This window comes from Procambarus clarkii, chromosome 49 (genome assembly GCF_040958095.1).
Source record: "Procambarus clarkii isolate CNS0578487 chromosome 49, FALCON_Pclarkii_2.0, whole genome shotgun sequence".
Taxonomy (NCBI): domain Eukaryota; kingdom Metazoa; phylum Arthropoda; class Malacostraca; order Decapoda; family Cambaridae; genus Procambarus; species Procambarus clarkii.
Window position 1 is genome coordinate 34,944,487 of NC_091198.1, and position 12,470 is coordinate 34,956,956.

The following is a 12,470-nucleotide window of genomic DNA, read 5'->3' on the forward strand; positions in this document are numbered from 1 at the left end:
AGGGACTTGAAGTAGAGGGGGGTAGAAATAGCCTAAGCTACTCTATCCCTTTGAGATGTATTTATTGCTTATCTCAATAAACATACTTGAACTTGAACTTGATGATGTGTTAAAACATTGTTTACATCATGTGCTGTATAATACCTGCAATTTTAATCATTAAAGTGATGATTGTCATAGATACTAGATAAGAGGTTTAGTTCTGGTGCTATATTAGTTTGCATTAAAGGGCTGTTTGATGGAAAAAAGGCAAAAAAGACAATTATAAAAAAAGATCTAGATATAAAAAAAAATAAAAATATACAAGACTATACAAAAAAATGAGGTTGATTGCTTTAAGAAACTCTCAGGTACAAGGATCTATGTTTAAAAAAATATACAAAACTATACAAAAAATGAGATAGACGTTTGTTAAGTTTCCTTTCATCTGATACGTCTACTTATCTATCAGGATATAGAGGCATCAGCAGTAAATAAATACCCTGGAGTTCTGGAAGTATTGTGGGTGGTTCCCCAGGTGTGGTCTGGCCCCGGGGCACCTTTGGCGCCCGGGACACCCTGGGCACCCGGGGCACCCGGGGCACCCTGGGCACGTGGTGTACCCGGGGCACCCTGGGAGCCCCATCATTGGGGGGGGGGGGGAAATATAAGACTTACGGCGGACATTAACGAGCAGTTCGACTGATTTCGTACATTCCCGTTTCGTATCCAATATCTTTGGCCATTATTTTTCATTTACAAAGATGTATAATAATGATAATGATAATAATAATAACAATAATAATAATAATAATAAAATATTTATTATTGTATAATTGCGTTGTACAGCCAGACTACACAGTATTATTGACAGGTCATTATGGTGGAGGTTACATACACCATACTTCCGTCCCATACACCTTCCTGGTGTATGGGAAGGAAGAGTGTCAGCTGTGACAACACCCGCAGCTGCGGCTCGTCACTTATTCACCACTTCTGGTTATCTTGCACATTTTAGATGGTAAGGAAGTTTTATTGTGCCCTTGGTAAGGCAGTGACGAATAAGTGTGGTGTATAGATCAGTGAGAGGGTAGGCAGAGGGTGAGCCAGGTCAGGTCAGGACGTGGTGACCTCTGACGGAAGCAGCTCTTAAGAACACTTGAGCGGGTCACCTGTTGGGACGGGTCTGTCTAATTACCCAAAGCTATTTAAAGTTCCTTACAAGCTGCCCAAAGCTACTCAAAACTTCCTAACAAGCTACCCAAAGCTACTCAAAGCTTCCTAACAAGCTACCCAAAGCTTCCTAATATTACATTAGTGTTTGCTGGTGTTCACCCTTCTGTACCTACCTACCTAACCTAACCAACCTACCTACCCAAACATAACCTAACAAAACCTAACCTATTCAAACCTAACAATATAACCTGTAGGCAACAATATATTTTGGATAAGTCGCTCCACAACATTGTCACTTGAATCGTCGACTTCCTATGGCCTCTCATGCCACTTAGTTTCATCTAATTTCATTATAAACTTATTATTTCAGAGTAAATATATGTTTTTTCATGTTCTACCTTCAGCACCAATGTTACAGTGAGTAAATATATCATATTTCTTCATTATTTATGTAATATTAGGAAGCTTTGAGTAGATTTGGGTAGCTTTGGGTAATTAGATGGACCAGTTGGGACGACTCCGCAAGGAACGGGACATTAGCATTAAAGTGCTGCCACTTAGCAGTACCTCTGTTCTGGGTGCAGTTGAAATGTTTGTATATAGGCCTCTTATATACCTGAATTTATCTGAGGGCCCTTAACACACTAGTGACCTTGACGAGGACAAGAAAACGGTGTCTTGTCAATGGCCCTCCCCACATTTGTCCTGATGATTTTTGTTGCTGGATTTTAAGGTTCAGCATAGTTTTGTCATTTAAGGCTTCGGCGGGTAGGCGGTTCCTTGGGTTTATAACCCTGTGGGTGAAAAAGCATCTGTTTTCAGTCCTACATTGTGGCTTGTTGAACTTGAAACTGTTGCTCCTTCTTTGTGTTACATCTGACTGTTTGAAGAAATTGTCTGGATCAACATCCTCCAAATTGTTCAGTATTTTTAAAATTTAAATGAAATATGCTATGTCATACCTGGTTTGCAATGTTGTTAGCCCTGTGGCCCTCAACTGTTCCTAATACATGAGTTGACTTGGCTCTGGAATGATTTTTGTTGCCCGGGGTTGCACCTCCTCCCGAACAGCTATATCTCTCCGATGATGAGGTCTCCATGCTTGGATACAATTGCACCAGAGATTTATATATAACTAGCAGTACCCGGCCACGCGTTGCTGTGGCTCAGCAACATTAGATGGCAACAACAAATCATCAAACATATGTGCGTTGCTGAGCCACAGCAACATTCCTTGTCCCCTAGTCCTCCCCACCATAACCCCTTCACCCGTCTCCTCGACCTCCCAACCATTCCCCACTCCACCGTCCCCTCGCTGGCGGAGCCGCTTCAGCTTGCCTTCGGTATCGATGTTACGTCTGCGCCGTTTCGCAAGCTGTCTCGTTCTTTGTTTCACCTCCGGCCTGCTCATGCGCCGCCTGGGCCGTCCTGGTCTTTGGACAGAGTGCTCACTTACCTTTCGTCTCCGCATTTCGTTGTGGGCCCCTTCGGTCCGGGATTGTTTCTCCAAGGCTCTTTTCTTGTTGGCATTAGCCTCTGTGGGTCGGATCGAGGAGCTTCATGCTCTCTTCCAGCACAGGGGTTTCTGCTCTTTTGGTCGTGGAGATTGTTTTGTTCGCTTCCAGCCGTCTCCTTCTTTTCTGGTAAAGAATGAGACTGCTGCGTTCCGGAGGGGTCCGTGGGTGGTTGATGCTTAGTTAGTACGGCCGGGGGTGCATCATACTTTGTGTCCGGTTGCGGCGCTTCGCTGTTATTTGCGCGCCACGGCTTCTGTGTCCGGGGACGTGCTTTAGGTTGATCCGGTTTCCCTTCTTTCCTGTTCGCGGGTTCGGGTCTCCCAGGTCATCCGCAGGGTTATCAAATCCAGCCAGCCTGCGGTCTATCCCCGTGCCCATGACGTCTGTAAGTTCGCTGCTCTTGCTGCCGTCTTTGGAAATATATCTTGGTCTGATATTCGGGCGCAGGGTTTTTGGAGGTCGAAGAAGGTCCTAGCTGCTCGTTACCTCGTGAATGTCCCTGGGCCCCGTCGGGCCTGTGTTGCTTTGGGTCGGCGGTTGCAGCCAGTTGTCTCGACTTCGAGTTGAGGAGTGAGCGACGACCGCCTCCCAGGTAAGTTCCTCTTTTTTTCCATCTGTGGGTAGTTAGCTCCGGGGAGCCGACGGGGATCCCCCCCAGAAAACCAGCATTGAAAGAAATGAAATGCCACTTTCTGGGTTGGTCCCGGAGGCTCTCCGGCATCCCTCCCTCCCTCCGATCGGCGTTTTTTTTTGTGTTTTTGACATCCAGCCTCAGAACTGAGGTGTGGGTAGCCGGCGTGAAGGGTCTGGGGCTTCCCAATCCTCATCCCGGGGAGGGGGGGACCTGCGCAGACAGCGGCGCGGTGACATGTGATGTCACACTAGTTTGCTTGTTTTCTGTTGGGGAGTTCTATCCACTAGTTCGGCTTTTGGTAGCAATTTTAACCAGAATAGGGGCTTGATTTGAGGCGCTTACTTTTCTGGGTTCCTGATCCGGTCAATGGCAGACATAGAATGCTTCCAACCACATGGAGGTTTCTATAGGCCATTGCTCCCCTTGCCTCTCTGAGGGGACCCAGTTCTGACCGTGGTCCCCGGTAGGCCTAAGAACTCCATACACATGACTGATGCCAAAGTCTGACAAGGGAGCCGGTCAGCCGAGCGGACAGCACGCTGGATTTGTGATCCTGTGGTCCTGGGTTCGATCCCAGGCGCTGGCGAGAAACAATGGGCAGAGTTTCTTTCACCCTATGCCCCTGTTACCTAGCAGTAAAATAGGTACCTGGGTGTTAGTCAGCTGTCACGGGCTGCTTCCTGGGGATGGAGGCCTGGTCGAGGACCGGGCCGCGGGGACACTAAAAAAAAAAAAGCCCCGAAATCATCTCAAGATAACCTCAAGATAGCATATCAGCCTTGGATTAGCTCCGGGAAGCCTCCGGGACTCGCCCAGAAAATGGTGTTTCATTACATTCAACTGCTGGTTTTGTGCACCATAACTGTTCAATTAAGCTGGTATAGTGCCCAAAGAGTATAGTGGCCACCCTTACATAGCATGACTTGTCGTGCACATGAAGCCACCTCCCTCACTAAAATGGCTTCTCCCAACACTCCTTTTGCTGTTATTACACTATATATACATGTTATATATAAGTATCAACATTTGTGTTCATCATAGCGAACTAAGCTGGTATGTTGAGTGCAGACAGTAACAGGTGGATTCACAGATTTGGCACATGACGCTACAGCCCTCCCTCCCTCCCTCAACATTACTCCTCCCACAATACAACTCACAGTGCAAATTATCACAACAATCCTGCTATTATCAGAATTCTGGTAATTTTTATCACAGTCAGGGGTCTTCTGTAATACTATCATCGCTAAATTATACCAATTACATATATTTTTTACATTTTTAGGCGATGTTGTGGTCACAAGCTGAACAGCAGTGCTGTGAGCTCATGCTCTGTGTGCCAGCCTTGGTTGCTCACTCAGTACTGAGGCTTTCACACCTAGGAATGTTGCCCACAATTTAAAAAAATAAATGGCATCTGTTTACAAGAGCCCTGAGGAAGCTGATGTGAACCCCGTGTATCCGCAGGCCGTTTAATTCTTGCGTGGTACTCCAAAAGTCATATGAAGTGGTGCACACTTTTGCAGTCAGTTACTCAACACGCCATACGAAGTGTTGCACAGTTTAAGGGTTAATTTTGATAGTTGTGCTGTGGGTTGTTATGCCCCACATGCAAAGTCTTGCATATGTCGGTATTAAAAAAGCATTTCCCAATCTTACCATTTGCGGAATTCATGTAGATTTCTTTGCAAGGCTTCAATAACATTTTTATTTTCCACTTTACCATATATCTTTGTGTCATCTGCAAATATGATGACATGGTTTGTAATAGTCTCAGCTATGTCACTGATGTACTATATGAGCTTGATAATCTGGATTCCGCTAAACTGGATATTTGGGTCATCTGGACCAAATTGCATCTGGATAATTTTCTGTCCATGTCTGGATGAATGTCCATAGAATCCAGATGACCGGAAACTTATCCAGATACAAATAGACAAGCAGAGAGTTTATCGTATATGTCAGTGTATGAGTCAACATTTGAAGCCTAAAAATTCTCCAAAACCATGGGTCAACTTGCTGCCGAAATTAAAATGTGAACTTTTACCATTGAGAGAGAAACAAGTGAAACACCCAACCTAACACTTATTGTATATCACTTGCCATAACCCTCGCAGCCCATCACAATTACAGGGCTACCTCGGTTTAAGAATTTAATCCATTCCTGGTGACGGTTCGTAACCCGAAAATTCGTAAACCAAAGCGAATTTTCCCATAAAAAATAATGGGAAATGAATTAATCCATTCCTGACTCCCCAAAAACTTCACTTCAAAGTAAATTTTATACCTAATTCACCCAAATCTATACTAGAAAAGTATGTTCAAGTTATTACTTACCCTTGCTGATGAGTCCTGTTGACATATGGAAGATGGTGAGGAGGGGGGAGGAGGAGAGTTTGGAAGGGGAGTCCCCTTCCATTATAACATCAGGCAGTGAAGATTTCTCTGAAGTGCACTCTCTGGCATGTTTTGCCTGCATACCACTAGTTCCTGGTTGTGTCTCACTACTTGAATTTCTCACAATGAAACGATCCATTGAAGATTGTTTTTCCCTTCTTCGCAACATTTGTATGTAGCGAGGCATCACATTGTCATTGAAAAGATAAATGCAACGGCCTACTACAACTTTCTCTGGGTGAGTCGTTTCTATAAAAGTTTGCATTTCTTTCCACATCTGACACCACTTCCTAATTGTTGAGGAAGGGACATTCTCTTCTGCCTCATCCTCCTCTGAAGAAATATCCTCAGCTGCCTCTTGTTGCTGCTCCTTTTGAAGAGCTTGGAGTTCTTCGGTGGTCAGTTCTTCGTTGTGTTCTTCCACCAACTCCTCCACATCAGCACCATCCAATTCCAAGCCCATTTTCCGGCCCAGAGTAACAATTTCCTCAACAGTGGGCACTTCATTTACAGGCTCAAACCCCTCAAAGTCTAGTTCTGACACACATTCAGGCCACAATTTTCTCCCGCCAGAGATCAGGGTTCTTTGAGTCACTTCTTGCCAGGCTTTGTCAACAAGTTTTAAAGCACTACAAATGTTAAAATGGTGTTTCCAGAACTCTTTGAGGGGTGAGGTTTGTGGCTTCAGTTACGTCAAAACATTTCTAGAAAAGTGCCCTTTTATAAAGTTTCTTAAAATTCGCTATGATTTTCTGGTTCATAGGCTGAATTAGAGGAGTGGTGTTAGGAGGAAGGAACTTTATTGTGACAAAATTAAATCTGTTCAACAATGCATCTTCCAAACCTGGAGGATGAGCAGGAGCATTGTCGAGGAGAAGCAGGGCCTTGAGTGGCAAACTTTTCTTCTGTAGATATTTTTGTATGGCAGGACAGACCACATCATTCACCCACTCCATAAAAAAAAATCCTAGTCACCCATGCCTTATTATTAGCCCTCCACATCACACACATTTGGTTTTTCTGCGTACCATACGTTTTGAAAACCCTTGAATTTTCAGAATGATACATAAACAAGGGTTTAATTTTCAAATCTCCACTCGCATTTCCAAACTGCACAAGCGTAAACCTATCTTTCATAGGCTTGTGTTTGGGCAATGATTTCTCCTCCTTGGTAATGTATGTCCTTGTAGGAAATCTTTTCCAGAACAGTCCTGTCTCATCACAATTAAACACGTGTTGTGGTAGGTATCCCTCAGCCTCTACAAAATCTTTAAATTCTTCAATAAATCTTTTAGCTGCTGGTTTGTCTGAGCTGGCAAGCCTCCCCATGCCTCACAACACTATGAATATCACTTCTTTTTCTAAATTTGTCAAACCATCCCTTGCTTGCCTTAAAGTCTTGTATCTGCACTCGTTCCAGGGGTTTTCTTTACAAGGTCTTCGTGCAATACCCTGGCTTTCTCACAAAAGAGATAGATAGTGTCTGAAACACTATCATCCACTAACTCCTTGTTGTGTATCCAAATTAATAACAACTTGTCCACATCCTCAAGTATTTGTGGTCTTTGTTTCGTGATTGTTGATATGCCTTTTGCTACTTTAGCACTCATAATGTCCTTTTTCTTGGCATGTATAGTGCATATCGTTGATGTGGATTTGTTGTACTGCTTAACTAGTTCAACAACACGAGTACCATTTTCAAGCTTACGAATGATCTCTTGTTTTTCCTCTATGGTCATTCTTGCATGGGATTTCTTGCCTTGAACCTTATCACTGGCTTTCTTGGAGCCAATGGCAAGATATATAACAACAACTTTTATGCTCAAATTGCCAAAAATCTGACAAGAACTGTAAATTCTGGTGAAGAATTCAGGCGGGATAGTCACTGGGGGCGAGGCACTGTATGCCCGAAACGCTTTGCGTAATAGTGGCTTTAGGCATTGTATGTACTAGCTCTACCTATAAGTCAACCAATCTTTGTAAAAATTTCTTGTATGTATGTACCTTACCTAAATAAACATTTTATTTTTTATTTTTTTTTTTAAACTGAGGCGTGATCGCCTTGCCACCACGCGCTAGGTCAGCCGTACACATATCAACAAACTCGTATCCCGATGCAAATATCGTATTCCGATTCAAATTTTCCAAACAAATAGAGCTCGTATCCCGAAAAGTTCGTAAACAGGGACGTTCATCACCCGAGGTACCACTGTACAGTATTTAGATAATTTCATTTGTGAAAGTATTGAAAATTCTTAGCAAACTGGTGAAGGAGGGAGGCAGCCAGGGAGGGAGGGAAGGAGGGAGTCAGGCAGGGAAGGAAGGAGTGAATCAAGGAGATTTTTATTTATTTATTTATTTTATATACAGTATCCACTCAATTTAACGGCCTATATGGGGCTGAGCCCTAGTCGTTATTTCCGGAGCTCCGTTATTTCCGAAGTTAAGTCGGGTCGGGTAATTTTTCAAGTAACATTCAGGTAGGATATATTTTATACTGTATAACTAAAATTAAATAAAGTTCATTGTGTAATTGCATTCCAATTTAGTGCCACACCGACGATTAAGCCAGTTGTTGGCTGCTGCATGGATGATGTGTGAACACGGTCTGATCAAGCCCAGATGGGGGCCCAAGGGGGCCTCGTAGCCTGGTGGATATCGCGCAGGACTCGTAATTCTGTGGCGCGGGTTCGATTCCCGCACGAGGCAGAAACAAATGGGCAAAGTTTCTTTCACCCTGAATGCCCCTGTTACCTAGCAGTAAATAGGTACCTGGGAGTTAGCCAGCTGTCACGGGCTGCTTCCTGGGGGTGGAGGCCTGGTCGAGGACCGGGCCACGGGGACACTAAAGCCCCGAAATCATCTCAAGATAAACATCTCAAGATAAACTCAAGAATGGGTGGGAAAAAATTGATTCATTCCTTTGTATTGCAAAATATTTCATGTATCAATCAGCAAGTTAATATTTTCTCAATAATATTTTAGAGATGTGTTTTGATTTACCCTGAACAGTGCAGGTAATGTATTTTTAATGTTACAACACAGGCTGTGGCGGCCATGCCATAACAATGGCGATCGAGCCTTGTCACTGAGAGCTAGCCAAGACGAAATATTTTGAGCTCACCTATTCTCTGCTGACGATAGAATATACATTTGCAGAGACTAATATGTAGCTTTTGTTGAAAAAAAACAATTAATATCTTGTAATACTATAATAAAATTGGTAAATTGACTTACTTTTAATGTTACAACACAGGCTGTGGCGGCCATGCCATAACAATGGCGATCGAGCCTTGTCACTGAGAGCTAGCCAAGACGAAATATTTTGAGCTCACCTATTCTCTGCTGACGATAGAATATACATTTGCAGAGACTAATATGTAGCTTTTGTTGAAAAAAAACAATTAATATCTTGTAATACTATAATAAAATTGGTAAATTGACTTACTTTTAATGTTACAACACAGGCAGTGGCGGCCATGCCATAACAATGGCGATCGAGCCTTGTCACTGAGAGCTAGCCAAGACGAAATATTTTGAGGTCACCTATTCTCTGCTGACGATAGAATATACATTTGCAGAGACTAATATGTAGCTTTTGTTGAAAAAAAACAATTAATATCTTGTAATACTATAATAAAATTGGTAAATTGACTTACTTTTAATGAAGCTGAAGATTACGAAGCTGTGAAGATTACGTCATCCTCTGCAGCGCTTGTTTTATATTGTTTATATTGTATACAGGGTACATACTGTATGTACACTTATTTTCAGGCATATTTTAATAGAGTATCCTTCTGTTTCTTGATGTCACTTACTGTACTTTTCCTGATGTTAAACTCTGCTGCTGCTCGTGCATGAGAATATCCTTTATCAAGTTTCTTAATTAACTCCAGCTTCTGTGCAACCGTCAGGCGCTTCCTTTGGGTAACTTTTGGCATTTTTGTAAATTAAAAAGAAGATCACAATTACAGTACAGTAATATCCTTCACAATTGAAGCTAGCCGCGCGAGTTCACAGTACTGTAAACAATGGGAACACATGGCCCGGCGGAGTACATTCTAGGTCCGTGGGAAAAAAAATACCTAGTGCCTATACTATAAAAGGTATTTAATAAGAAAACAAAGACTTTTGCTTAATAAAAACTGTTTCAAAATATTTTATTAATAATAATTTACAATTTTCTTCATTAAGTGAATCATTTTAAAAGAAAATTAAGATGTAATATATGACTCTGGACGATCCAGGTCGGTGGCCTGGTCGCCATGTGAGGGGACGCTGATGCAACAACAAACCCAATACCGACAGACCGTCGGTAATATCGACCGCAGACCGGTATAGCAGGCTCCAGATACCGGTCTCCCAAACCGGTCGTTAATACCGGCAGATCGGTATAAAAGAGGCCGTTAAATTGGGTGGATACTTATATATATATATATATATATATATATATATATATATATATATATATATATATATATATATATATATATATATATATATATATATATTATTAAATATGACCGAAAAAGTAAGATTAATAATTCTAACACGAATTTTCTCAATCTTTCGTACATTACGCTTCACAGTTGGAGGTAAATCAAAAATTAATTCTCCAAAATTCATTTTTATTTCTAGTCTGACGCGACACGGGCGCGTTTCGTAAAACTTATTACATTTTCAAAGACTTTAGTTCACAAATACACAACTGAATAGAACTTACGTATCTCCGATTTTATATCTACATTTGAGTGAGGTGGGAGGGGTGATGTGGCATTAACACAAGACAGAACAAGAGGGGATATTAATAGGGTATTAAAAGTATCAACACAAGACAGAACACAAACAATGGGTATTGAATAGAAGTGTTTATAGAAAGCCTATTGGTTCATATTTCTTGATGCTTCTATATTGGAGCGGAGTCTTGAGGTGGGTAGAATATAGTTGTGCAATAATTGGCTGTTGATTGCTGGTGTTGACTTCTTGATGTGTAGTGCCTCGCAAATGTCAAGCCGCCTGCTATCGCTGTATCTATCGATGATTTCTGTGTTGTTTACTAGGATTTCTCTGGCGATGGTTTGGTTGTGGGAAGAGATTATATGTTCCTTAATGGAGCCCTGTTGCTTATGCATCGTTAAACGCCTAGAAAGAGATGTTGTTGTCTTGCCTATATACTGGGTTTTTTGGAGCTTACAGTCCCCAAGTGGGCATTTGAAGGCATAGACGACGTTAGTCTCTTTTAAAGCGTTCTGTTTTGTGTCTGGAGAGTTTCTCATGAGTAGGCTGGCCGTTTTTCTGGTTTTATAGTAAATCGTCAGTTGTATCCTCTGATTTTTGTCTGTAGGGATAACGTTTCTATTAACAATATCTTTCAGGACCCTTTCCTCCGTTTTATGAGCTGTAGGAAAAGAAGTTCCTGTAAAATAGTCTAATAGGGGGTATAGGTGTTGTGTTAGTTGTCTCTTCAGAGGTTGCATGGCTTTTCACTTTCCTTCTTATGATGTCTTCGACGAAACCATTGGAGAAGCCGTTATTGACTAGGACCTGCCTTACCCTACAGAGTTCTTCGTCGACTTGCTTCCATTCTGAGCTGTGGCTGAGAGCACGGTCGACATATGCGTTAACAACACTCCTCTTGTACCTGTCAGGGCAGTCGCTGTTGGCATTTAGGCACATTCCTATGTTTGTTTCCTTAGAGAAATCCTAGTAAAAACACAGAAATCATCGATAGATACAGCGATAGCAGGCGGCTTGACGTTTGCGAGGCACTACACATCAAGAAGTCAACACCAGCAATCAACAGCCAATTATTGCACAACTATATTCTACCCACCTCAAGACTCCGCTCCAATATAGAAGCATCAAGAAATATGGACCAATAGGCTTTCTATAAACACTTCTATTCAATACCCATTGTTTGTGTTCTGTCTTGTGTTGATACTTTTAATACCCTATTAATATTCCCTCTTGTTCTGTCTTGTGTTAATGCCACATCACCCCTCCCACCTCACTCAAAAGTAGATATAAAATCGGAGATACGTAAGTTCTATTCAGTTGTGTATTTGTGAACTAAAGTCTTTGAAAATGTAATAAGTTTTACGAAACGCGCCCGTGTCGCGTCAGACTAGAAATAAAAATGAATTTTGGAGAATTAATTTTTGATTTACCTCCAACAGTGAAGCGTAATGTACGAAAGATTGAGAAAATTCGTGTTAGAATTATTAATCTTACTTTTTCGGTCATATTTAATAATATATGTCTACAGGAAAGACTGCTACCAAAATATACTAATATATATATATATATATATATATATATATATATATATATATATATATATATATATATATATATATATATATATATATATATATATATATATATATATATGTCGTACCTAGTAGCCAGAATGCACTTCTCAGCCTACTATGCAAGGCCCGATTTGCCTAATAAGCCAAGTTTTCATGAAATAATATATTTTCTCAAATTTTGTTCTTATGAAATGATAAAGCTACCCATTTCATTATGTATGAGGTCAATTTCTGGGGGGAGCCCTGTCGGCTCCCCGGAGCTATCCCAGGCTGATATGCTAATGTCAGACTTTGGCATCAGTCATGTGTATGGAGTTCTTAGGCCTACCGGGGACCACGGCCAGAACTGGGCCCCCTCAGAGAGGCAAGGGGAGCAATGGCCTATAGAAGCCCCCGTGTAGTTGGAAGCATTCTATGTCTGCCATCGACCGGAACAGGCACCCAGAAAGGTAAGCGCCC

General features: G+C 41.8%; 1 protein-coding gene across 1 annotated transcript in view; it reads left to right on the forward strand.

The window, feature by feature from the left end:
• Positions 1-873: 873 nt before the first annotated feature.
• Positions 874-12,470, forward strand: part of LOC123763349 (uncharacterized) — a gene marked incomplete in the record, with an annotated part of 345,009 nt that continues 333,412 nt past the window's right edge. Inside the window, 1 exon segment of the mRNA XM_069303180.1 lies at positions 874-1,000.